Source organism: Myxocyprinus asiaticus, chromosome 32 (assembly GCF_019703515.2).
Source record: "Myxocyprinus asiaticus isolate MX2 ecotype Aquarium Trade chromosome 32, UBuf_Myxa_2, whole genome shotgun sequence".
Lineage (NCBI taxonomy): Eukaryota > Metazoa > Chordata > Actinopteri > Cypriniformes > Catostomidae > Myxocyprinus > Myxocyprinus asiaticus.
In genome coordinates, this window is record NC_059375.1 from 37,372,782 (window position 1) to 37,398,957 (window position 26,176).

A 26,176-nucleotide genomic window follows, 5' to 3' on the forward strand; every position below is an offset into this window, starting at 1 on the left:
GGGCTGAGTGTGAAAAAGCATGTCAAGTTTCATGCCATTTCAATAGAATGTGGCGCTATAACAGAGAAAAAGAAAAATGCTAAAAAAAAACTCTGACATACAGTGCATTTGATTAATGTGCAAAAAATTTTGTTAACACATTCCAGTAAAACGAGTGCATTTATTGTCCCAAATTGTGAATGACAATTTTATGAGATTATGAGCTAAAGGCATTATACTGTAGGACTCTATAGGCAGCTATATATTTTGAAGCTATTTTGGGGTCCTAATCTATTTGGGGTCACCCAGAGCATGTTTTTTTCAACAAATCTGCCCTGATGGGTAACAGTTGTGTGATGGGTTTCACCATACTGTACCATTATTGGATCCTCTTGGTGTTTTGTGCTCTGATTGGGGCCAATAAGGCAGCACCTATTCAAGGATAAGGACACCTTGTCTCCTGGCAGTGGGTCCTCTTTCATGGGTATAATTAGCTTTTTTAAAGAAGAAACTCAGAACCTATTATTTAATATAACTGCTGCTAATGGTGGCAAATTGTACTAATAATCTCATGGTGGAGTTTACAGAGGTCAGAAAAGGAAGCAGCAGGAAATGGATGTAAGGGGAAGGTGGTGCTTTACTCAGGGAGAATAGACATTGACACCCACTCAGAGCAAAACAATATTGCTCACAGGTTGCTTTTTTTCAGGAGACTTAAAGGGATAGTTCACACAAAAAAGAAAATTCTGCCATTATTAACTGTCACTTCATCATAAACTGGGTTCTTCTTTCTTTCTTTCTTTCTTTCTCTCTCTCTCTCTCTCTCTCTCTCTCTCTCTCTCTCTCTATCTATCTATCTTTTTCTTTCTTTCTTTCACACATTTTTGGGTGAACTATCCCTTTAACTGAAGTCTAAAATAGCTCTCCATTTAATCTGGTTGCTTATTTGAAGAGAGAAAAAAGATCTCATTTGTGATGTTTCTTTCCTATGGGCACACACCAGCAATTTCTTGGTGAAACTGAACATAATGACAAATATAACATGAAAAAGCTGTGTGGGGCAAAATATTTAAGGGCTGAAGACAAATGAGCCACCGGCTACATAAAACTATACCTAAAGAATACTGAGATACTGAGAATTTTTTTTTTTTTTTTATGTTGGTGCATTACATTTTGTGTTGTTTGCTTTTTTCTGAGAGAAATTGGGTTTAAAATAAGATGTTACGCTTGAAGCCATTACAGGCACAATAATGGATGACAATTCGCTGAGCTATTTGGGATGCCATTCTGCAGCCTTGATTGAGCACTGCTCTAAAGACACAGGTGTGATTGCTTCAGTAGCCACATTACCCATAGAAAAACTCGAAACCATTTTTTCAAGGACTGAAAATTTGACAGCCCAAGATCACATTGAGCTATAATTTGCCACTACAATTTAAATGCAGAAAACAATCATAATCAGAATCAATTATTATATTCAGTGGACCCAAAATTAATTTGAACACTTTAGCCACACATAAAATGTATGAATGCATCTGTACATTATATTACAAAATTACAAACCAAGAGACATTTTTAATAAGATGGCACAAACACACTTTTCATGATAAACATTTAAAAAAGATAGTTTGTTCTGTTTTAAGTTAGAAAACTCTAGAATTGTATTTTTTTTATTTTTTAAGTGTGCAATTTCTGCGCCACAATAGCATCAACAAACGGAATATGCAAACATAATGATTGTTTTCAAACAACTTTCCGTGACACTATGGACATCGACCATTGGTCAAACAAACAGATAGTCCTGCTCCAATCAATATTGCCATTTCGTGCTGGTTGGGATGCTCATAGAAACAGAGCAATGTTACATATATATATATATATATATATATATATATATATATATATATATATATATATATATATATATATATATATATATATATATGAAATAGTTGACTGTTATTTGTCTATTTAAACGCATTAAACAAAAACTAAACAAAAACATAATTAATGTAATATCTGTTTTTTTTTTTTTTTTTTTTTTTACTTCCTGAAACAAACAAATAAATAAATAAATAAATTCCACTTTCTGTGGCTAAAATCCTGGAGGTACACACTCGACTTGACTGCACATTTCAGCTCAGAAACTGATTGTATGGAGCAATGCACAATTATTCATTTAAAGCGAAACCGCGTGAGAGAGACCAGGCTTGTGCGCTATACGGATTGAATTACAGCCATAGAAAATAATAGTTTTGGAACTTTAAACTTCAGCAAATTAAACATAATCATTCATATTATTTATTATTTAAATATAAACATGTTATAATGTCCAGTTTTTTTGCAGATAGAGTTTATTAGACCGATTATTACAGGTATACATCTTTGATACAAGTATGTACCTACATGCCATAAAATCAGTGGACATACTGTAATTAATATAATACTATAAAAGTTGTGCAAAAAGCCTTTTCCAGTGTACTTAAAAAAAATACAAAAAATACAAAAAATAGAAAATAATAATAATATATGTATAATATAATGTATGTATAGTGTCTTAAATTGCATCAACAATGTACACTTAAATTTATCTTGACAGTAAAGCTTGATATTAAATAAATCTGCCCATTTGATCATATTACTGTGATTAATCACATTTGTTTAGTTTGTTAAATTGTTTATATGTGGGACATTCTACCAGAAACATACATAATCTGTCCTGGAATTGTTACAGTGAATAAAACTTGTAATTTTTGTTGAAACAAAAACATCCAAAACTGACTAGATGGTTGATTTCTGTGAAGGAATTTGTCATTCATTAGGTTCTCAGATGTTTTTGTCTTTATTAAAAATACTTTTGAAAAATACAAATCCTGAAATATGGACTCTCCTCAGTCAGATTTGAGCTACATCTTTCATTGTTTTGTTATGATAAAAACAACATAAAAAAATAAAACACATTAATCAAAAAATTAAGTCGTTATCATTCACATCAATTGATTAAAAACATGAAATTATATATACATTCTATAAATAAATAGTATTTTATAACTGTCCCCATGTTTTTGTTCTGTCCTGTCACGTTTACATAAAACAGTACTTTAAGGTTATGACTCAGAGGAAGTGACATCATTTGACCAAGGTGACACTGATAGAGGGTGAGTTCTGTCATTGAATTGTATGATTTTAAGCTTGGTTTTGCATGTTTTTTTTTTTTGTTTTTTTTTTTTTTTTGAGGAGGATGAGCTAAAGGGTCAGGCCCTGTCACGCTAATATATCTCAGAAAAGAATGAAATCTTTGTAAATTCAAAACATGTCTAAAAAGGTTACTGAAATTCCTTGCTTGCAGCTAACAATTTTGATGTTAGCATATTAACAGGCTGAGCAATGGCAGTTAAAATGGCTGACCATCAGGCCCTGTCACAATCCTGTGTGACAGGACCTGACATCCCTGTGACGAGGCCTTACAAATGAATGGCATGGTTCCTTTTTATTAGCTTTATTGCATATAATATGCATTTAATTCAAAATATTACATTGTTTGAATAAATAGACATTACACTATAAATTTGAAGCTTTTTATGCTCATAGACAAATGTTTTGAATGTGGTCCCTCTTTTACCTATGCACGTTATCTATTGATGATATTTCAATATATATATATATATATATATATATATATATATATATATATATATATATATATATATATATATATATATATATATATATTAGCTTTGAGTAATAATGACTGTAATTATTTCACTTCATAGAGATTACAGTTAGATGGCTCCAGTTAGTTCAGCCGAGAGACAAAGGCAATGTCGGGCATGATGAAATGCAGACCCTGAGAGAAAGGAGAAACATCTTCAGAAAGAAAGGGAGAGATGGAGGCGGAACAATAAAGGAGGAAATGTATTCATGAGTTGAATGCGCGAGACCAAAGACATAGTCGCAAATTGTGGAAAGAGCAACAGCGACGATCTAGGCTTAAGAGAAAGGCCACAGTTCCACAGCCAGGGCCTTCAAGGTTAGAAAAGGACAAAGTAGTGTAACATTTTAATTACTTTTAAATCATTGTGTGATAGTATGTGTGTGTATGTTGCAGGCAAAAGCTAGAGGCGTGAAAGCGTTCCAAGAAAGAGAGAAAGAAGCTCCAGGCCAAAGTGAAAGAGCTACAAGAGGCCTTAGCAGCTGAAAAAAGAGAAAAAAAATTAGGTCCTTATATGTCATTGGCTGAACTTTACCGTATTAGTCTAATATTACATTAACATTAAAATCCTAATAAGAAATTAAAATAAGAATGTTTACCAATACTTAATTAAAGAACACAAACATATATTTTCCTGCAAGTCAGTCCTGTCACAACACCGTCAGCCCTGTCACGCCACAGTCAGTCCTGTCACATAAAACATTATGATATAAAAATGTATTATTTGAGAAAATATTGATGAATTAATATTTTTAATTGTGTAGATAAAGGTGGGGGTATGTATCCACCATTACGTGTTTGTAAAATCTCCAATGTAAAGTTAGTTTTTTTTACAACTATATGAGTGCCTGGCAGTTATTCTGTGCTTTCCATCCACTACATTTGACCAAAAAGTTGCTTATATTTCTTATAGAAATTACAATACCATGTTAGATACAATCAGGGACATGTGATCAATAAGAAAATACTATTTGTGTCAAAAAAAATAAATAAATAAATAAATAAAATAAAATAAAATAAAATTAGGAAACCATTCTAGCATTTACAAATTTGTCTGTGACAGGTGTAACCCAGGATACTACATCCATGCTTAAACCTGTGGGTAAAAAAAAAAAAAAAAGATGTTAGAATACACATATATACATATTTGTATGTTTTTATTGTGCAGAGGAAAATAATAATAAATGCAGCAAACTGAGAATAAAATATTAATTAGAGTAACTAAGGTTAACTCCGCCTTTTGTTCGGGTTGCGTCATCACAGGCCCCTGGAGAAATCGCACGCGCAGTCCCTAAGGCCAGAAATACATAAATAAATCAGAGAAACTTAATCGATAGATCTGAAGTTAGAGAAGTTAACTGAGCAACAAGAGTTTATATTTGAGAGATATTTCAGTTAAATCGCCGTATATCGCACTCCATGTGAGAAGTGTGCTGAAACTATGAAGTGAATGTGAACTGATGCAAACTCATTCAACAAAAGTCCTGCAAAACAGAAATTCTACACTTTATTAGGAATTATTTCTGATAATTATCAAGTTTTCTTGGTAAGTCAATCTATATTATTACTATATTTAGTAGTTTACAGTAGTACAGACATTGGTTAATCATTTACTGAATCAGATGTTCTTAAATGTGTATGATACATGGTTCAGGTACATGTGTATAAGACCATTTAGGTTTAAAAAGTGGAATATTTTAATGTGAACATGCCATAATTGTATGTAAAATGATAAATTAGCACTGATGGCTAATTTAGGGAATTATGTGAGTTTGTTAATCTCATGTGCTAGTTTTGCGAACCATGTGTGTGCATGATGGTCGCACGTGCTGAGGCACGTTATAAGTTATCTGAGTATACATGCAAATGAAAGAAATTATTTAATATGTGACAGTTGATAATTCTGAAAAAATTGTGTTAAATAAAAGGATATGTATTCAGTATATTAATGCTGGATGTAGAGAGTAAATACATGCAGTATGTGTGTATTTTAAATGTTTTAAGTACACTACAAGACAGTTATTGAAATGTTGAGGGTTATTGTTGTTGAAATGAGAATTAACTGTGATTCTGGCCTTTTGCAAGGTTGTTTTGTGTGTGTGTGTGTGTGTGTGTGTGTGTGTGTGTGTGTGTGTGTGTGTGTGTGTGTATTTTCTGTCTTTTCCGATATATTCCTGTGACATCAGATGATGATTCCCCTGAGAAATTCCGGATTGAAATTGTTCCTGTTAACAAGCAAAGAGTGTTCAATGCTGTGTAGGATCTGCCGATCTATCGTATACCTGAGCCTGGAACGGAGACATTTCACAATAGGAATATCCGAGTGGTAGGACTAAACATTTCTTTTTCTGAACATTGTCTCAATAGTGAAGAACAAGAACTGTATCCTATTCTGGATCAAGGTCAAAGTTTTCACATAACTGCATTGCTCTGCAACGGAATAGAGCTGAAATGCAGAGGAATAGGAGCAAATAACTGAACTGAGTTAAAAAAGTTACACTGATACTGAGTCAATTTCAAATTACATTGCACATTAAAAGTAAGTGCAATTCACAAGGACATTTAACTGAATGAACGTTGAGTTGATGTAACATTGTGTATCTTACCTGTGCATTTCATTGTCATTGTTCTGTTTCTTTTATTTTGTTGTTTTCCACAAAGGGTTCTGAAAAGCAATAATTCAGAGGTTATGTCTTGAATGACACTGAATTGTATTTGTTATTATATGTGAAATCGGGTTATAATTGATGTAAGGATAAAGATATAACCAAAGTAAATTATAAGTAATTTAATAGAAATTAAATTAGAACTAAAATCTAATATAACTAAACCTAACTAAATAAGGAAAATTAGGAATTAAATTTAGGCAATAAGTAGGAAAATTGATAGCTAAGAGGATAAATAACCTTGAGCACTAAATTTTAAGAGGTCTACTCAAAGGAGTTATTTTTGTGAATTGTTTATCTGAAACTGTTAGTGTCAATGGTTTTCTTTTCCTTCTTTTCCTTTCTTCAACTAAAACAACAAGACAATACAGAATTCTTACTTGTTCAACTGCACATCTGTCTCGTGTGGTCATTTCCCCTTCTCTCAGTTGCAAACACTGTCTCTTGAGTGAACATAGTCTTCTGATATCTGGTCCGAGACATTGGAAAGTGTATCCCTCTGCATTAAATCTCATAGAGTCATGAGCTGCAGGGTGGTCTACACTCGCACCACACCGCACTTTACACAGGGCCTGACAATTTAGGTGTGAAATGCGTATAACAATGTGTTTTATTCAAGCATAAAAACATGCTGAGATGGCATGATATGTGTTTCTCATAGTTTAACATGTCTTCCATATGACTCAATGTTCAGATTCAAGAATTTGATCTTTTTTTCCCCCCAAGATTTTTAGAAGTGGAACTGTACATTTCTGGTAGAATGTCCCATATATGTGTGTGGGTGGGTGTGTGTGTGGGCGGGTTTGGGTGGTTTACGAGGACATTTTTTTAGGTTACAAACTGGTAATTACAAGGGTATTATGCTATAAATGTGGTTTATGAGGACATTTCTAGTGTTCCCATAATTCAAATCGCTTAAAAAACATACTAAACAATGTTTTTTGAAAATGTAAAAATGCAGTACGTTTTTTGTGAGGATTAGGTTTAGGCGAAGGGGTAGGGGATATAATTTAGTTCGTACATTATAACAATCATTATGTCTATGGAGAGTCCTCATAAGGATAGCCACACCAACATGAGTGTGTATGTGTGTGTGTGTATATATATATATATATATATATATATATATATTTGTGCCTGACCGATATATCAGCCGATATTAGCCTTTCACTGATATATCGGTATTGGCGTATATGTTTACCGATATGCGCAGATATGAAAACTTTTTTTTCAGAACACATAATGCAGAAAACAGTGCTTTAGAATTGGTGTCATAATGCAGTTAGTCCAGCAGAGCGTGCTCCGACTCCATTGTTTACAGAGCTGAGCTGACGGTGGTTCTGCAGATAGAGTTAAGCGGTGCAGAGTTAAGCAGTGTCTTCTCTGTAAGTTGCTAACTAGTTTGTGAAATACATACTGGAAAGTTAATAAACAATGACCCCATCATTTCCCCTTTCCAATATAACTAATATAACATTAACCCTGTGCCTGACAACCATGTCACTCATGTTTATCACATCTGTTTGCTGTGTTAGCCAGCTATAGTTTGTCAGTGCAGTCAGTAATGTAGCAGATTGAAAGGTAAACATCAGAGCATCTTTTTGCAGCTCAGCAGACAATGGTGCAGTGGTAGATTGATTTCACGCTATGTTGTTACCTAGTTGGTGAGACGCAATGCTGGAAAGTAAATAAACAACATCCATCTTTTACTCTCCGTGGCAACGAGCTTATAGCTAACTAGCTAACCACGTAGCTACTGTCATTGCTTGTCAGATGAGTGGAAGCTAATGTGTAAACCTGTATTCACCAAACTGTTTTGTTTAGGATTCACAGTTTGGTAACCCCTTCAACCGAACAATTCCAGTCGTTGCATTTATAAAATGTAATAATTAAAAGTTTATCCTGAACTTGTATAGCAGAATACGGTGTAACACCGCTGCCGCTGTTTTTCTCTTGATTCGGCAGGTGTAAATGCTTCTTGTATTACAATCTGCCCCTAATTGACTGGCAGTATTAAAATAGTCAGCATTTGACTGATACTAAACAGTACTGATTTTTATTTAGCTATTTATTTTATTTGAATTTATTCTTTATTTAAATAGTCAGCAACTGACTAAACATATATTACTGATGTTTTTTAGCTATTTATTGTATTTTTATTTATTCTTTATTTTAATGGTCATCATTTGACAGATACTAAGCATACAGTACTGATGTTTATTTAGCTTTTTATTTTATTTGTATTTATTCTTTATTTTAATGGTTGTCATGTGTATTCTGTTGATTCATGTCTTTTATTTTGAAATGTTTAGTTCTTGTTTCCCTTGTCATGTGATTCCTGTTTTCCCTCCATGTTCATGTGTCATGTTTTCATTGGTTTATTGTTTAATTATCTTGTTATCAGTTCTGTTTGTTCATTGGTTTATGTTCCCCCATGTCCATGTATTTAGAGCCTCATGTTTTCCATTGTGTAGTTGTCAAGTATTGAATGTGAGTGTAGATGTTTATGTCAGGCCACGTTCAAGTCAAGTCAAGTCAAGTCCATGTTCATGTTTTGTTTTGTAGTCAGGGTTATTGGTTTTCACGTTCTGTAAATAAACTGCACTTGGGTTCTTCATCTTCACGTCATCTTCGTCATTGCCATCATTGCCAGCAGCCAACAACGTTACAATGGTCAGCATTTGACTGATACTAAACATACAGTACTGGTGTTTATTTAGCTATTTATTTTATTTGAATTTATTCTTTATTTTAATGGTCAGCAGTTGACTGATACTAAACATACAGTACTGATATTTTTTAAGCTATTTATTGTATTTTTATTTATTTTTTTTATTTCCTCAGTGTTCTAGGATTTGTTGACAGTGTATAATAATGTCAAATATTCTTTGATAAAAAATATTTGTTTAAGAAAGCAGCCTTCTGAGTACCTTTGCATAGTCATATCAGTGCATAATCAGTGCACAATACACATAGAAAAGGTCATTCCAGCTCAAAAATTAACTATATCAGTAATCGGTGAATTTTCCCCCTCTAAAATCGGTATCGGTCTCAAAAATCCCATATCGGTTGGGCTCTAATGCCTCCAGGTCATGCAAAGTCTTTGGTCATCTTGCATGAACCACACATTTGAGATCTCCCCAGAGTGGCTCGATGATATTAAGGTCAGGAGACTGTGATGGCCACTCCAGAACCTTCATCTTGTTCTGCTGTAACCACTGGAGGGTCAACTTGGCCTTGTGCTTATGGTCATTGTCGTGCTGGAAAGTCCAAGAGCGTCCCATGTGCAGCTTTCGTGCAGAAGAATGCAAATTGTCTGCCAGTATTTTCTGATAACATGCTGCATTCATCTTGCCATCAATTTTCACAAGATTCCTGTGCCTTTAGAGCTCACACACCCCCAAAACATCAGTGAGCCACCACCATGCTTCAAAGTGGGGATGGTATTCTTTTCACTATAGGCCTTGTTGACCCCTCTCCAAACATAGCACTTATGGTTGTGACGATAAAGCTCTATTTTGGTCTCATCACTCTAAATTAAAGTGTGCCAGAAGCTGTGAGGTGTGTCAAGGTGTTTTTTTGTGGCATTAGCACAGTAAAGGCTTCTTTCTGGCAACTCGACCATGCAGCTCATTTTTGTTCAAGTATCGTCGTATTGTGCTCCTTGTAACAACCACACCGTCTTTTTCCAGAGCAGCCTGTATTTCTCCTGAGGTTACCTGTGGGTTTTTCTTTGTATCCCGAACAATTCTTCTGGCAGTTGTGGCTGAAATCTTGGAAGTCTTGGTCTTCCTGATCTTGGCTTGGTATCAAGAGATCCCTGAATTTTTCACTTCTTAATAAGTGATTGAACAGTACTGACTGGCATTTTCAAGGCTTTGGATATCTTTTTATGTCCTTTTCCATCTTTATAAAGTTCCATTACCTTGTTACACAGGTCTTTTGACAATTCTTTTCTGCGCCCCATGGCTCAATATCTAGCCTGCTCAGTGCATCCACGTGAGAGCTAACAAACTCATTGACTATTTATACACAGACACTAATTGCAATTTAAAAAGCCACAGGTATGGGAAGTTAACCATTAATTGCCATTTAAACCTGTTTGTGTCACCTTGTGTGTCTGTAACAAGGCCAAACATTCAAGGGTATGTAAACTTTTGATCAGGGCCATTTGGGTGATTTCTGTTATCACTATGATTTAAAAAGGAGCCAAACAACTATGTGATAATAAATGGCTTCATATGATCACTATCCTTAAATAAAAGTCCAGTGCATGATCAGTCATATTTTCAAAATCAATGCCAAAATTTCACAATTTCTGCCAGGGTATACAAACTTTTGAGCTCAACTGTATATATATATATATATATATATATATATATATATATATATATATATATATATATATATATATATATATATATATTACTTCAGCAAATACTTACTGTTCTCAAGTAATGGAGCAGCATAAGCTACACAAAACCAGAAAATGCCCTGGTGTAATGTGATCTAAATGTAATGTGTGGGCCTTGACTCTTTTGAGGAATATGATATTGTGGTACATATTTAGGCTATGCTAACAAGCACCTCTAGAACTTGATATCCCTGCTTTAGTCCTCGAGTGGGCAGTTCATGTCCCATAGCAACAGTGTCATGCTTCATACTTGTGAGTGTGTGTATGTGTGGAGCGCTGAATATGAACCTGATATTCTTTTATTTGAAGGTCTCTCTTTCGCTGAGGTAATATATGTCCCCTTGTGGCTCAACACAATAGTGGCTTGCTACTTTAAAGCTATATGGAAATTACTGCTGTATGCTAATGCTAAATCAATACTGTACCATTACTGTATAAAGGAAATCCATAATATGAAATCCATTGAATTACAAAGAGTCCCAAAAGTAAATTATTGCACTTTTGTAATGTGTCATGAAAGATGTGTGATGTTCCCTATCAATTCAGTTTACTCGACATTGCCGTAAGCACTGTGGGGAAGTCCTTTAAGACGACCTTGTTGAAACCATTATTCAGTCACGGCAATCTTCTGATTGGAAATGAGTTCTCCACATCGCCGTCGAAGAAGGTCTCAGTGAACGGGTTCTTCACTTCAGATGCTTGTCATTGATCAACGCAGCGCTTCAGCAAAATTCTACCTGCTTCCCGCAGTGCTCCGGCTGGAGTTACTGCATCCTTTTTATATATACAATGTTAACTAATGAGCCACTTGCGTGATACACAGATGCCATTCTGCAAGTCCTTCCTATATGAATGGCACATCCCACCATCTGATGTGCACGAGAGCTGTGTTCACTGCCTGGGCCGTGCCCACGCACAAGCAGCTCTCATGGAGACAGACTGCCCTCACTGCAAGGGCATGAATCTCTGGATGTTGCATTCTAGGATCGACCTCGTTCTGAGGGAAGATCCAGCCTCTCGTGCCCTCCCACCAGCCTCTTCTGTGTTAAGTTCCAAGGGACCACATGAGGGGCATGTTAGAGCAGTACGGTTGAGCTGGAAGAATTAGAGGAGGATCTCATACCAGTGCAAGCCCTGAGAGCCTCCCAGACTTCCGATCTAATGTCTTCACTTGTGCAATATGCACGTGATGAGATCCAGCCCTCTATTGGAGCACACTGCCTCATTACGTTTGCCGGCTCTGAAGATGGGGATGATGCTGTGTCACTCGCAGCTTTAGGCGAGTGGTTCATGGAGGATGCTGCCACCTCTTCCCACAGCAAGGGTGAAGAACGTGCACACTCCATGGACAAAGAGCTTCTTCGCATTCTCAAGAGAACAGTTGAAGAGCTCGGTCTTGAGTGGTCCCCTCCAGAAGAGCCAGAAAAGTCTCACCTGGATGAATGGTTTTTGCAAACCAGCTGTTGTCAACAGACCGCGGTCCAGAGGAGTCTTGGAACTTACAAAGACCTGGCGTGCATCCTACTTTTCTCACACTCAGGTCGGAGATGCTGCTGTCCTCACTAAAGTGGATCAAGCTATTGAAAAATGCTACTCAAATCTCCCCCATTACTGTTCATTGGGAACGGGACATTGTTCAAAATGTTGCTTCTGTGTGTATTACTCAAACAGAGATTGTGCTCACAAAAGAGAAAAAAGCACCATAGGACGTTCACACAATCTCAGAAAAAGAGACATTTCCTCTTCACGTATCATACATCCCACACACTATGCTCAACCGCTTCCCTATGGTGAGCGGTGCTCTATTTCCAATAATGAGTGAATCAATAAGCCCGCTGTCCCGCTGCACGAACGAGTGCCGAGCCCTCACGAGCATGTCAGACTGGCTGTTAAAAACGATCGAGCATGGTTATATGATAACCGTGCTTCACCAGCATTTTGCAATCTGTGGTCCGACCACAGGATGCACCAGTGTAGCACAGAGATTGACAGTCTCCTAACAAAAAAACACTATTTTCTCATTCCCAAGAAAGGCGACAGGCTTCGGCCCATTCTAGATCTGAGACGCTTGAATTGCACGCTCGCGAAGCACTCATTCAGAATGATAAATCAGAAACAGATCTTATCGCACATCCATCTTCAGGACTGGATTGCGTTAATAGATCTGAAGGACACGTACTTTCATGTTCCAATTGCACTGCATCACAAGTCATTTTTGAGATTCACGTAAGTATGCAAGTATGCGTTTCCCCCAGTGCACCTCCTCCTTCATTTCTTATCAGCAAAGTCCGAGAGGACATGGGAACTGTTAACTGCACCAGAATGGCCCAATCAGTCCTGGTTTCTGGAGATGATAGAAATACTAGACGGCCCTCCATGGGAAATACCGCTGAGGAGAGACCTTCTCTCTCAAGCACAAGGCATGATTTGGCATCCCCAGCCACAGCTGTGGAACCTACATGTGTGGCTCCTGAACAGAGCACATCGGACAAGCCACAATTGGCTCAGTTGGTGATGAATATAATTTTACAGGCTAGAGCACCATCCACGAGATGCCTCTATGCACTTAAATGGCGCGTGTTTGCACATTGGTGCTCTTCACGTGGTAAAAATTTTGACATTCCTTCAAGAGCAGCTGGAATCTTACCTCATCAATACTCAAGGTTTATGTAGCGACTATCTCAGCATACCACGCCCTGGATGCTGGCTCTCACAAAACACGCTTGCGAGGTTTTATAACATGGACGTGGCATCAGTCTCTTCACAAGTCCTCTCCGTATACAGTGATTCTTACTTTCAAGCGGGTGAGCCCAAACACTTATTATGGGTGGGCTACCGACTATAATCAACACAGCTTCCTAATTATATGCTGAACTGCTTCTTTTAAAATCATAAGCACTCCCATTAGAAATAAAGCCTGCTTTCCCAACCTTGTTGTGAGAGGGTTAATAATCCATACTGTGCATATCAATATGGTTCATATAGATCCCAGACTACATTAGTTTCCATCTGGTATCCGCCATGTGGGACTATTCATATACACTTTAATAGGACTTAAAAACATTGGCCTGTGGCCTGTGACTCTTTATGAATATCTATATTTAGTATATCTCACTCGGAGTGTAATGTCACATAGTTTAGCATGATGGGATATCATTCCTCATAGTGCTTACGGCAATGTCGAGTGAACTGAATCGATAGGTAACCTTGGTTCCCTGAGATGATGGGAATGAGACATTGCCAAAGCTGGTCACACTACTACTTCAGAGTTTCATAATACGAGTGACTCACTCGTGTCCCTCAGTCAGAAAATTGTGAAGAAATGTTGACTGAGTGCCCGCACATATAGGCCAACTGTGTGCCTAAAGAGGCGGGGCTCAGACACCATGCCAATCAGAAGATTGGCATGATTGAATAAGGATTTCATCAAGGTCATCTAGAAGGACTTCCCCATAGTGCTTACGGCAATGTCTCGTTCCCTTCATGTCAGGGAACCAAGGTTACATGTGTAACCGAAGACATTTTACAAAAATCCATCATCATTTATTCACTCTCATATTATTTCAAACCCATATGACTTTCTTTCTTCCGTGGAACTCTAATAGGATCAATCAATCAATCAATCTAGGTCCGGGATAAATTAATTGCAGAAGTTCAATACTTTAAGAGTTTAGATCAAACCCTGACCATAATATCTGGGGAATATTAATACAATGCCGCCTTTCAAGCACTGTAATAAAATATGGAAATGATCGTTCATGTAGTAAAAAGTACTAATGTTACACTAACGTTGTTTAGGAAAGGCCACCTCATTTCCAACATATATTCTCTCACAGACCTCTATCTCATTTAATTATCATTAGGAGGACTGGAAGACCTGCAAACGTTACTGTTAAGTTAATTATGATTAATAACCCTGCCAAGCAATTTTAATAAACAGAACCCTAAACTCAACCACCCAACACAGTCTCACGACAACTCATCATAATTTGTATGAGATGGCAAAATCGTAATATATGACTTGGCTCAAATGAAAGGGAGTTTTTATCCCATAGAGGATAACCAATCAACAAACAGAATTTCAAATACAATACAGGCATTATATTGTAGCTAGCCTCCTATCCAACACTATTTTAAGAAAGGAAATGTCAGTGAAGAAATCTGAGTTTACATCCGGATTATTCATCATTTGCTTTTCCATTCATCTTATTGTTTCCTGTCATATTTCTTGTTTTATTTTGTTGTGGGCAAATACATTTAATCACAAAAACAAAACAACAACAAAAAAGGCTATAAAGGATAATACTCAAAAAATTTGAGCAAATAGAAGCTAACCTAATGAATATTAAGGATACGTAGCTTTGCGCCCATGCTTTTGTTGTAAATATTTATGTGATTTATTTACTTATTTATTTATTTCATCAAAATGTATGCATCAATTAAATCCATGTATGTATTTGCAAGGTGTACATTTATGAAAAAAAAAAAAAAAAAAAAAGGATTCAAACATATAAGTTTTGTATCCCCTTTTATCAGTGTTAATGGAGACATGTTCTTCCATTATCCCTCATGGGTGAAAAAAAAAAAAAAAAAGTTTGGAGAACTCTGGTTGTTGACATTCGCAGAATAGTTTTGAAATAATCATAAAAGCCTTCATTTTGGTAGACTTTAAATGGTCCAGGAAACGCATGTTTGAATATGTTTATTGAATTTACTGAAATCACATTCACATTCGCTATTAGTGTAACCTATTATTCTCCATAAAGCTGTAAACCTATTCTTGCCAGTTTTTCAGCTCCCCAGCAGTGGATCCCAGCTTTTACAATAGGCCATAAAAGAATTGGAGTCTACATTATACATTGTAGCACTCTGGAAGGTAAATTATAATTTTGTCTGTTCAGGAAATATTGCCCAATTTTGAAGCAATAACTGCAGGAAAATTATACATTCATATTCAGCACTCTGTACTGTATTTGACCGTCTTTGTGCCTCTGAAGTTATTAACTGTGCACAGGACTTTGCATATTTGCTTAAAGTGAAGATATAGAAATCATAATTAACTATGGAAAAGATTTGCTGTGAGCCAGTTGCAAGCTCTTGGAGAAGAAAGAAGGAAGGATTTTATTGCATTTAAAGAGCAAAATTAACTGTAGGTTCATAGATTGTGCGAGAGGCACAATCCATTTGAATAAAACTGAGTTTGTTTTCAGGGTCCCAGTGGGTACAAAATGAATAAATGAAATACTCTCTAAAGGAATGTGTCCAAAATTGCAGAGATCACACTTCAACTGTTGATAATTTATTTATTCATTATAATAAACTGACTAAAAGGGCTGTTAGCGATTTCAGCCATTTTGTTAAGGGAAAGTTCACCTAATGACTTGACAATAAGTGAATGAGGCTGTCTCTCTAGCATTATTCATAACAACTCATTATACCATTGTGTGCATTTTTAATTCAAATGATCCAGTTCTTCTGTCCAACATTATGTAAAATATTTATTATGTTATTAATTAGCTTGGGTTTTTAAAAATGAACCACTGTTACCATATGGTGCACAATTTATTCACGCTAAGAAATAATGAGATCCATTTTTCAGCAACATGACAGTACCTTAGCTCTTTTCAAAATAATATAACTTTTGCAGTAACTAGTTAAGTTTTACACAGCCTGGTTTCATGCAGTTAACATAGAGAGAAATATAAGTGTCATAATCAGCCACTGAAGTCATGATATGAGTGAAAGTGAACAAAATACACAGTTGTTGTAGCACCTCTGGTTTTCATTTCACCTGGAAACTGCAGGGAATTGTACCTGGAGACACATATAACAAGTTTTGCAAAAATTTATATAGAGACACGTTTTCACTTTGAGACCAGGTTGGTTTTATGAGTAGTAGTGTAGCATGACAAAATGCCAACACATTGTATTGCACACACAGCTTTGTGGATAGGCAAACTGAGGCAATAATCAAACTCTTAAACTTTTTTTTATTGATTTTTTTTTTATTTTATTTTTTTTTTTTTTCAGTGCATCAGTTCATTGGACAAAAAATAAATAAATAAATAATAAAATAAAATAAAAATAAAAAAAGGATTTTTTTTTTTTTTACGCAAATTTAAGCAACTTTTTTTTTTGTTTTTTTTTTATATTAAGATAAATGCAACTATTCATCACAATGTTTTGATAAACAAATGAGTGTTTTCTAGTTCAGAAACGTTTTTAATTGGGGAATGAACTACAATCCCACGAAGCATTGTGAATGGCATAATTTAATTAAAAATGTTAGAAACAAATACAACTATTGTATACATTGAGGTGTATACCATTGTAACACAGTTGTTGATTACAAGTTTAGAAACAATATATTTTAAGTTTATTGCAAAATATTTAGATATATACAACTATGAAAGTAGTTTGAGATTGTAAGAAGACTACCTTGATTACTTCATTCACACATTTACGCTTACTGTGATTCACTGAAAACGCAGCCAAACATTTTTTTTTTGGGGGATTTTTACTTCTTGAACCAGACTGTTGAGCTCTATTGAGATCAGTATATTTTAAATGATAAATACTGCTATGATTGGGGGGGGAGTACAATCTAATAATGATATATTTAAAAGTTTTATTTTTAAACAGTTTCTATGTAATTACTATTTTTATTTTTATTTTATTTTTTTCTTGAGCATATGGTACATGCACAATGTTTTTTTTTTTTTTTATTTGGTGACACTAATGGCGATGAAATTATTCACTTCACCTTAAAAGACTAAAGTCCCATCTACACAAATGCAAATTTTAAATGTCCACATCACTTCTTTTTTTCCCTTTATCCTCTCTTGTCGATTCTAACCATTTGGATGAATTTGGCACACAGTCACACACACCCATAAACTGAGGCTTGACTAAATTACCTCAGCATTCCCTTTTAGCAAACCACATATATCAAAACATGATAACTGGTCTACCTCAGAACACAAAGCTACTGATTGTTTTCAGTGTATCTTTTATTTAAGGATGCATTGTGCTGTAAAGGGGGGGGGTTAAATCCTGGGCATGCAAGCTTCGGTGTAGTTATGATTTCAGGCCCAGTTGGGAATTCACTCACCTCTGTGGTTTTCTGAGTACATCAGATAATGAATCAAAATAAATAATTCATATTTTATCACCAAAGAGTTTGCAGTTGATGCTGTTATCTTTCATGGATATTCGAAGCCGTTTCTGTCGCCGGTCAATCAACTTGATAATCAGCATCTCATGTGTACAGTCATGACATTGTGGGTCACAATGAGAAAATGAGATAACCTAATCTTCTTCTTCCTCGTCTGTATGTATGGAACTCTAAAGCAGACATGCGGATTGGATGTCAACATTCACTTTCAGCTTCCGTCCTTCCTGTCTGCATTTCCCTTTTGTATCCTCTCTTCTACCAGTCCTGCAGAGACTGTAAGTACTATTTTTTCATAAGCAGCAACAAGGGAAATAAGCTGATCAAAGTGTCCCGGTGAAGTTACTCGTGCAGTAATAAAGGAGGAAAAGCCCTCGCTCTGGAAATGAAGCATTTTCTAATCAAAGAACTCAGCAAACCTCGCTATTGTTTGTTTAACTTAGCTTGTGAGAGATATAAAGTAGAGAGAGAGAGACAGAGATAGAGAGAGAGAGAGAGAGAGAGAGAGAGAGAGAGAGAGAGAGAGACAGAGGGACAGGGCAACAGATTTTCATAAAGAAACGTCACATTAGCGACTTTTTCCTATACCACCCAACCTGGTCTCACAGAAACACATTAATACCCACATTTTTTCATAATGATTTTTTCGTAGCTTGTAGTATAGCTTGTATAGCGGACATTTCCTGGTGAAATGTACATTAGAAGCACACAAATTACAATGACTTTTATTCCCTTTAACTAAATGTTTGCAAACTGACTGTAAAGGGTTCTACCAGGTTCCCTATCTGTCACTCACTCGACGTTGTGTCGATGTAGTGACACTAGGGGTCACTCTTGGGAGCACGAGACACCTCTGGTCTTTGATAAAAGGCCAATGAAAATTGGTGAGTGGTATTTGCATGCCATTCCCCCGGACATACAGGTATAAAAGGAGCTGGCGTGCAACCGCTCATTCAGATTTTCTCTTCGGAGCCGAACGGTCGATGTTTACTGAGCTGACTGTTCATTCACCTCTGCTGGATCTGATGGCTCATTTCAGCGTCTTCACCCTTCTCTGCAATGGTGCACTGCAGAGAACGCCATTCGCTCAAATCAGCCACACCCCACTCCAGAACCTTTCTTCCCGGAAGTGCATGAGGAGCTGACAAAATCGTGGGAGACACCTTTTACTGCCCAGTCCTGATTTTTCAGCTCCCCTGACCTCACTACCCTCGATGGCAGGGCGGCCAGGGGCTATTTGGCGATTCCCCCGGTGGACAAGGCGCTCACGGTGCACCTATGCCAACAGAGCGCCGCCACCTGGCGCGGACGCCCAAAGCTCCTGTCCAAGGCCTGTAGGTTCACATCATCCCTGGCGGCCAAAACCTACAGTGCTGCTGGACAAGCCACCTCTGCCCTGCACGCCATGGCTCTCCTGCAGGTCCACCAAGCCAAGGTGCTAAAAGAAATGCACGAGGGTAGTTCTGCCCCAGATTTGATGCAGGAACTGCGCTCGGCAACCGACCTCGCTCTCCGGGCGATGAAGGTCATGGCGCGGTCTCTCGAGCGGGCGATGTCCACCTTAGTGGTCCAGGAGCGCCACCTTTGGCTCAACCTTGTCGAGATGGATGAGTTCAAGATGCTGATGCAAAAATGCATTCTGGCGAGCGTCCGGCATCAAGATTGGTTCTCGGCGGTAGACCTGAAGGACGCGTACTTTCACGTCTTGATTCTACTTCAACACAGACCCTTCCTGCGGTTGCATTCGAGGGTCGGACGTATCAGTACAAGGTCCTCCCTTTCGGTCTGTCCTTGTCCCCTCGAGTCTTCACGAAAGTTGCAGAGGCAGCTCTTGCCCCGTTAAGGGAGGTGGGCATTTGCAATCTCGATGAATGGCTAATCCTAGCTCACTCTCGGGACATGTTGTGTGCACACAGGGACTTGGTGCTCTGGCACCTCAGCCGATTAGGGCTTTGGGTCAACTAGGAAAAGAGCAAGCTCCTCCCGGTTCAGAGCATCTCTTTTCTTGGTTTGGAGTTGGACTCAGTCTCGTTGACAGCACGCCTCATGAATGAGCGTGCACAGTCAGTGCTGACCTGTTTGAAGGCATTCAGACAGAAAACAGCAGTTCCACTGAAACTCTTTCAGAGGCTCCTGGGGCATATGGCATCCTCAGCGGTGGCCACTCCGCTTGGGTTGATCCATATGAGACCGCTTCAGCACTGACTTCAGACTCGAGTCCCGAGATGGGCATGGCGCCGCGGGACACATTGCGTGGTCATCACGCCAGTCTGTCACTGCCTCTTCAGCCCTTGGACTGACTTTGCGTTTCTATGGGTAGGCGTTCCCCTAGAGCAGGTCTCCAGGTGCGTCGTGGTCATGACAGACACTTCCAAGACGGGCTGGGGAGCCATTTGCAACAGGCACGCAGCCGCCGCCTTGTGGACGGGCCCGCAGCTGCGTTGGCAGATCAACTGCCTTGAGTTGCTGGCAATTCTGCTCTCCCTGTGGAGGTTCCGGCCATTTATCCAGGGCAAGCACATGTTAGTTCGGACAGACAACATGCCAATGGTAGCATATGTCAACCGCCAAGGCGGTCTGCGCTCTCGTTGTATGTCACAACTGTCTCGGTATAGACACGCTGGACTGCGCAAATATGCGTTTCCCCCAATGAGCCTACTTGCACAGACTCTGTACAAGGTCAGGGAGGACGAGGAGCAGGTCGTCCTGGTAGAACCCTACTGGCCCACCCAGACGTGGTTCTCGTACCTCACGCTCCTCACGACAGCCCCCCAGCAAATTCCCCTGAGGAAGGACCTTCTTTCTCAGGGACGGGGCACCATCTGGCACCCGCGACCAGACCTCTGGAATCTCCATGTCTGGCCCCTGGACGGGACGCGGAAGACCTAAGCGGTCTACCACCCGCAGTGGTAGACACGATCACTCAGGCTAGGGCCCCCTCTACGAGGTGCCTGTATGCCTTTAAGTGGCATCTGTTTGCTAAGTGGTGTTTTTCCCGAAGGGAAGACCCCCAGAGATGCGCAGTCGGATCGATGCTTTCCTTCCTGTAGGAGCGGTTGGAAGGGCGGCTGTTCCCTTCCACATTGAAGGTGTACGTAGCCGCTATACCAGCACACCATGACACAGTGGACGGTAAGTCTTTAGGGAAGCATGACCTGATCATCAGGTTCCTGAGAGGCGTTCCCTCAAGGGACCTCTCTGTAGTTCTTCAGGGTCTACAGAGAGCCCCCTTTGAGCATTTTCAGTCAGCTGAGCTTAAGGCACTCTCCTTGAAGACTGCCCTCCTGACTGCGCTCACTTCCATCAAGAGGATAGTAGACCTGCAAGCATTCTCTGTCAGCGAAACTTGCCTGGAGTTCGGACCGGGCTACTCTCACGTGATCTTGAGACCCCGACCGGGCTATGTGCCCAAGGTTCCCATGACTCTTTTTAGGGACCAGGTTGTGAACCTGCGAGTGCTGCCCCAGGAGGAGGCAGACCCAGCCCTGTCATTGCTGTGTCCCGTGCGCGCTTTATGCATCTATTTGGATCGCATGCAGAGCTTTAGGATCTCTGAGCAGCTCTTTGTCTGCTTTGGCGGACCGAGGAAAGGAAGCACTGTCTCCAAGCAGAGGATCGCACACTGGCTCATTGACGCCATAGCTATGGCATATCACACCCAGGACGTGCTGCCCCAGGTAGGGCTACGAGCCCATTCTACCAGGGGTATAGCGGCCTCCTGGGCCCTGGCCAGGGGCGCCTTTCTAACAGACATTTGCAGAGCAGCGGGCTCGGCAACACCGAACACCTTTGCAAGGTTCTAAAGTCCGGGATAGCCAGCTGGGTGTATCGCTTGCATATAGCGCCTTTCACCTCCCCTAAGCTGAAGACATGCGCCATTAACTCCCAGTAGCGTTCACAAACTATGTTCCCTGGTTGACTTCCTCCGAGCCCTGTGGCAGTCGAGTTTTCAAAGAGACTCGCTGCTGGCCCAGTACACGTGCTAACTAAAAGCCTTGTTCTGGGGTAGGTGCTCCGCATGTGTCGGTTCCCCGTAGGTAACTCCATGCGATGTATATCTTCTGCTAATTCGTTTCCCTGTTGGCAAACTGCATCTTCCTTGGGCAGAAGCCCCTCTGCCACAGTCTCCATGTTTGTAGTAACTCCTCCCCCATTGGGTAGGACATACCATGAGACTTATCCACATAACATACTTCTGACATAGCTCGACCATGTGATGTATTTCCACTTAAATATCCCCCCACTTAAATATTCCACTTGCGTAACTTCCATTCCCTGATGGAGGGAATGAGACATTGTGTCCCTCCTGCCACAACGCTGAACTACCCGCTGAAATGGCCGGACCTTGTCTTGGCTCCTCAGCATAAAACCTGAATGAGTGGATGCACGCCAGCTCCTTTTATACCCGTATGTCCGGGGGAGTGGCATGCAAATACCACTCACCGATTTTCATTGGCCTTTTATCAAAGACCAGAGGTGTCTCGGGCTCCCAAGATTGACCCCTAGTGTCACTACATCAACACAACGTCTCATTCCCTCCATCAGGGAGCGGAGGTTACGCAAGTAAACATGATGTTTCTTTCACTCAGGTAAGGGTCTTTAATGGAGTTACAAGGTTGCCACAACACGTCATTTTCACGCTCTCACAATACTCTTTAGCTTCACAATAAGATTCTAGCTTCACAATAACTCTGTAGCTTCACGAAGAGCTTCAAGACCCAGACTCTCTCTCTCTGGTCTGCTGGCGGTGTGGCTCTTTTATGCCGCTCTCCCTGTACTCACTGTAATTAGAGACAGGTGATAGACATAATTTAGCTCAGGTGCAAGCGCCCTTACCGCTTTCTCTCTCTCCGGATGGACACTTGACAATGCCCCCGCTGCCACACTGACTTTTACGTGGCAAATTCTATGTGTCAAAACTGTGCGTTTTATTCCTTTTCACACAAATTACGACTACAATGCCTGATTATGGTGAAATTAACACTAGAGGCTCTACAACAACCGTCTAATTTATTCACTTTCACACAAATCACTTAACACAAATGACTTAATAAACACTTATTTTTTGCTCTATTAGTCAAACACCGCTATGTGATGATATCAAAACACTTTTACTATGATGCATCATTTGAAAAATGATACATTTTAATACTTGTATTACAGACTCACCTATATTTATACACTTTTTACACACATTCTAATTTGATTAGCTTCCACGCTAGATCACCTCATAGAGTGTTGGACTTTGGCCTCAGAAGACTGTGGTTCGAGCCCAATCAAGCATGCAAGCTGACATGTGAGACGAGAGTGTCATAGAAGCGACACAAAATGACGTGATTGCTTCAGAAAATAAGCTTTTTATTTCTCATTTTGTTTTTGGACACCGTCAGTTAGGTTTAGGTGTTGGGTAAGGGTAAGGATGTCTGTTTTGTTTACCTCTGGGTTTAGACCACTGTTGGTTAGGTTTAGGTTAAAGTTTTAGGTTAGGGAGGTACGTTTTACTCATTTACTCATTACTCATCCATCTAATATTCACCTTAAATTTTACTCACTTTTGGCACCCCCTGCTGGAAATTTCACTGTGAAACTGCTACAAAACATGTAAAGGAGCTCATAATTTCATTTTGCAAAAATATTGCCATGGTCAAGTAATGTTTATGAGACCAAGCTGGATAATTTAATCCAAAAAGCTTCAGAAAAGTTGTCATTTCAACTGATGCCAGACTTGGGCTACTTTTATGGTGCTTGTTTTTTAAATTATTTTTAGATTCAGATACCATGACTGTACATTTATCTGCCTGTTACAATTTTGATATTGTTGTGTACGTGTTAGGTCCTCAAAATTATCTATATAATACAACTGTATAATATAATTATACTAACATATAATAGTAATAAAATACAACATATTGCAGTTCCGCATTTTGCATCATTTCAACAAGTGATAATATTGAAAGATTGCTTAAGGTTTTGCTAGAATCCTCCAAACTAAGAATGTCACCAGTGTGAAGTTTTGGAGGTGCACGAATAAAAGTCACTATAGCACCATCTCTCATAAGACTGCCCTAGAGAAGGAGGAACAGAGAGAGAGAGTGAGAAATGGGTCTATGTTTGTAGTGTGTCTAGCCATGATCTCTGGCTCTTGCTTAATCAAAGCATACAGTAAACATACAACCATCTGTCATAACCTTGCCATAAGTGTCAATTATTACCCAGAGCAATTCTCTGACTGCATACGATTTTAGAGGAGGGAGAGACAAAGCAAGAGAGAGAGAGAGAGAGAGAGAGAGAGAGAGAGAGAGAGAGAGAGAGAGAGAGAGAGAGAGAGAGAGAAGAAAATGTAAATTTGACCTTTCTCCATTGCCAAAATCTGATCTGAGGTCAGTGGTTTATCTCTTGTAACATTTATCTGCATTCAGTAATGACCTTCTCATCATGCTCTGCTGGAATACTAATGGGACTAAAACTTCCCTAGCTGTCAGAAGGCATGAATACTCACACTTAACATGATCGTGTCCTGTAGTATGCAAAGCTGTAAAAATCCCTGACTAGTCCCCATTATGTCAGCATTAACAGCTCTCAGTATCTGGTTGCCTCATCTTCAGCAATCCTTTCCGGTTCTCTTTATGAACACTAATGGTACTGTTTCAGCTCATTGCCGATTGCCATTTTGTCTTGAGGCTTATTCTCTTGTCATTTCCTTCCCTAGACCTCTTTCATTGAGTTCACCAGACTTTTTCTCAAAGAATAAAATCTATTTTTGAATTATGAAATTTGATGAGATGTCTGAAGATTAGGGATGCACAGAAATTTCAGCCACCAAAATCTTGGCCAAAAATTTTAAAATAAATTGTTACTTTAAAATCCAATAACAGAAACACTCACATGGAGAAAAAGCATTTCTTATGTTGAACATTAAGTCCACATCCCCAGAAGTAAAGTGTTTGCTCTCTTGGTCATTAGCGCATTTGATAAAGATTGTTTTCCAGTGTGTGAAAAAAAAAAAAAAAAAAAGTGAAAAAAAGGATTAGGCTATATTAGCAAATATTTGTGCAGGATGGGAACTATTTCTTCTTCCACTCATCTTAACATGCATACTGAAAGACACAAGCAGACAAACGCTTGCGCCGTCACAAGGCTCGTTCAAACAAGAAGGATCAGTGCCTTGTAGAGGTAATGATAGAAAATAAGAGAAACAGCTTCATGAGTAAATTCACAATAAATAACAACATATCTAAAGGTGACATTTCTTATAATGAGTTTGTGGGTAATTGTTATTAATAAGTAATCAATAAAAAAATAATACAAAAAAAAAAACAAAAAAAAAAACAAAACAAAAACAGTTTAATTTGTATTACTACAGTAATATTGTAGTAGTAACCATGGTTAATTGTGTGGTATAAATAAAATCCATGGTTAAACTATAGTTACTGTAGTGAAAGTATGGTTAATTTTTGTAAGAGTAAATGAAACAGAAATGTAATCATTTTCTGTTTAGGCTCACAAATGTAAAAAATAAATTATGACAAAAAAAAAAAAAATATATATATATATATATATATATATATATATATATATATATATATATATATATATATATATTAAATTACCATTTTTATCCCAAAAAATGGAAAAATAAATAAATAAATAAATAAACATAATAATAATAATAATAATAACAGAAGTATTGGTATCGACAATATTATTGGACTTTAAATTACTGGTATCGGATCGAAAAGAAAATAAGTGCTGGGCGATATATCAAATATTAACAATATAATCTAGATAATTTTGCTGATGATGTGAAATTGATGATTATCATCAATATCGCAATGTTAATTTTATCTCATAAGTGGGTTAATATTTTCAGATTGTTTATCCTTAAAAAAAAATATTGTAAAATAAACCACACCATAAACCAATGTGTAAAAATGGTAACTCCTTTATTTTTGGATGAATATAAATACATTCAGTAAGTACATTTAAAATATTTTAGAAATGTTTTAACAAACAGCATTAAGATCAATAATGTAACATTCATAATTAATGTTAAATAAACTAGGTATTAAAAACATTAAACACCCATTGCATTATTAAAAGGACAGTTTATCCAAAAATGATAAATCTCTAATTTACTCACCCTCATCCCAGATGTGTATGCCTTTCTTCTGCTTCTAAAAGTATTGTTTTTGTTCAGAATATCTCAGCTCTGTTGGTCCATTATATGCAAGTGA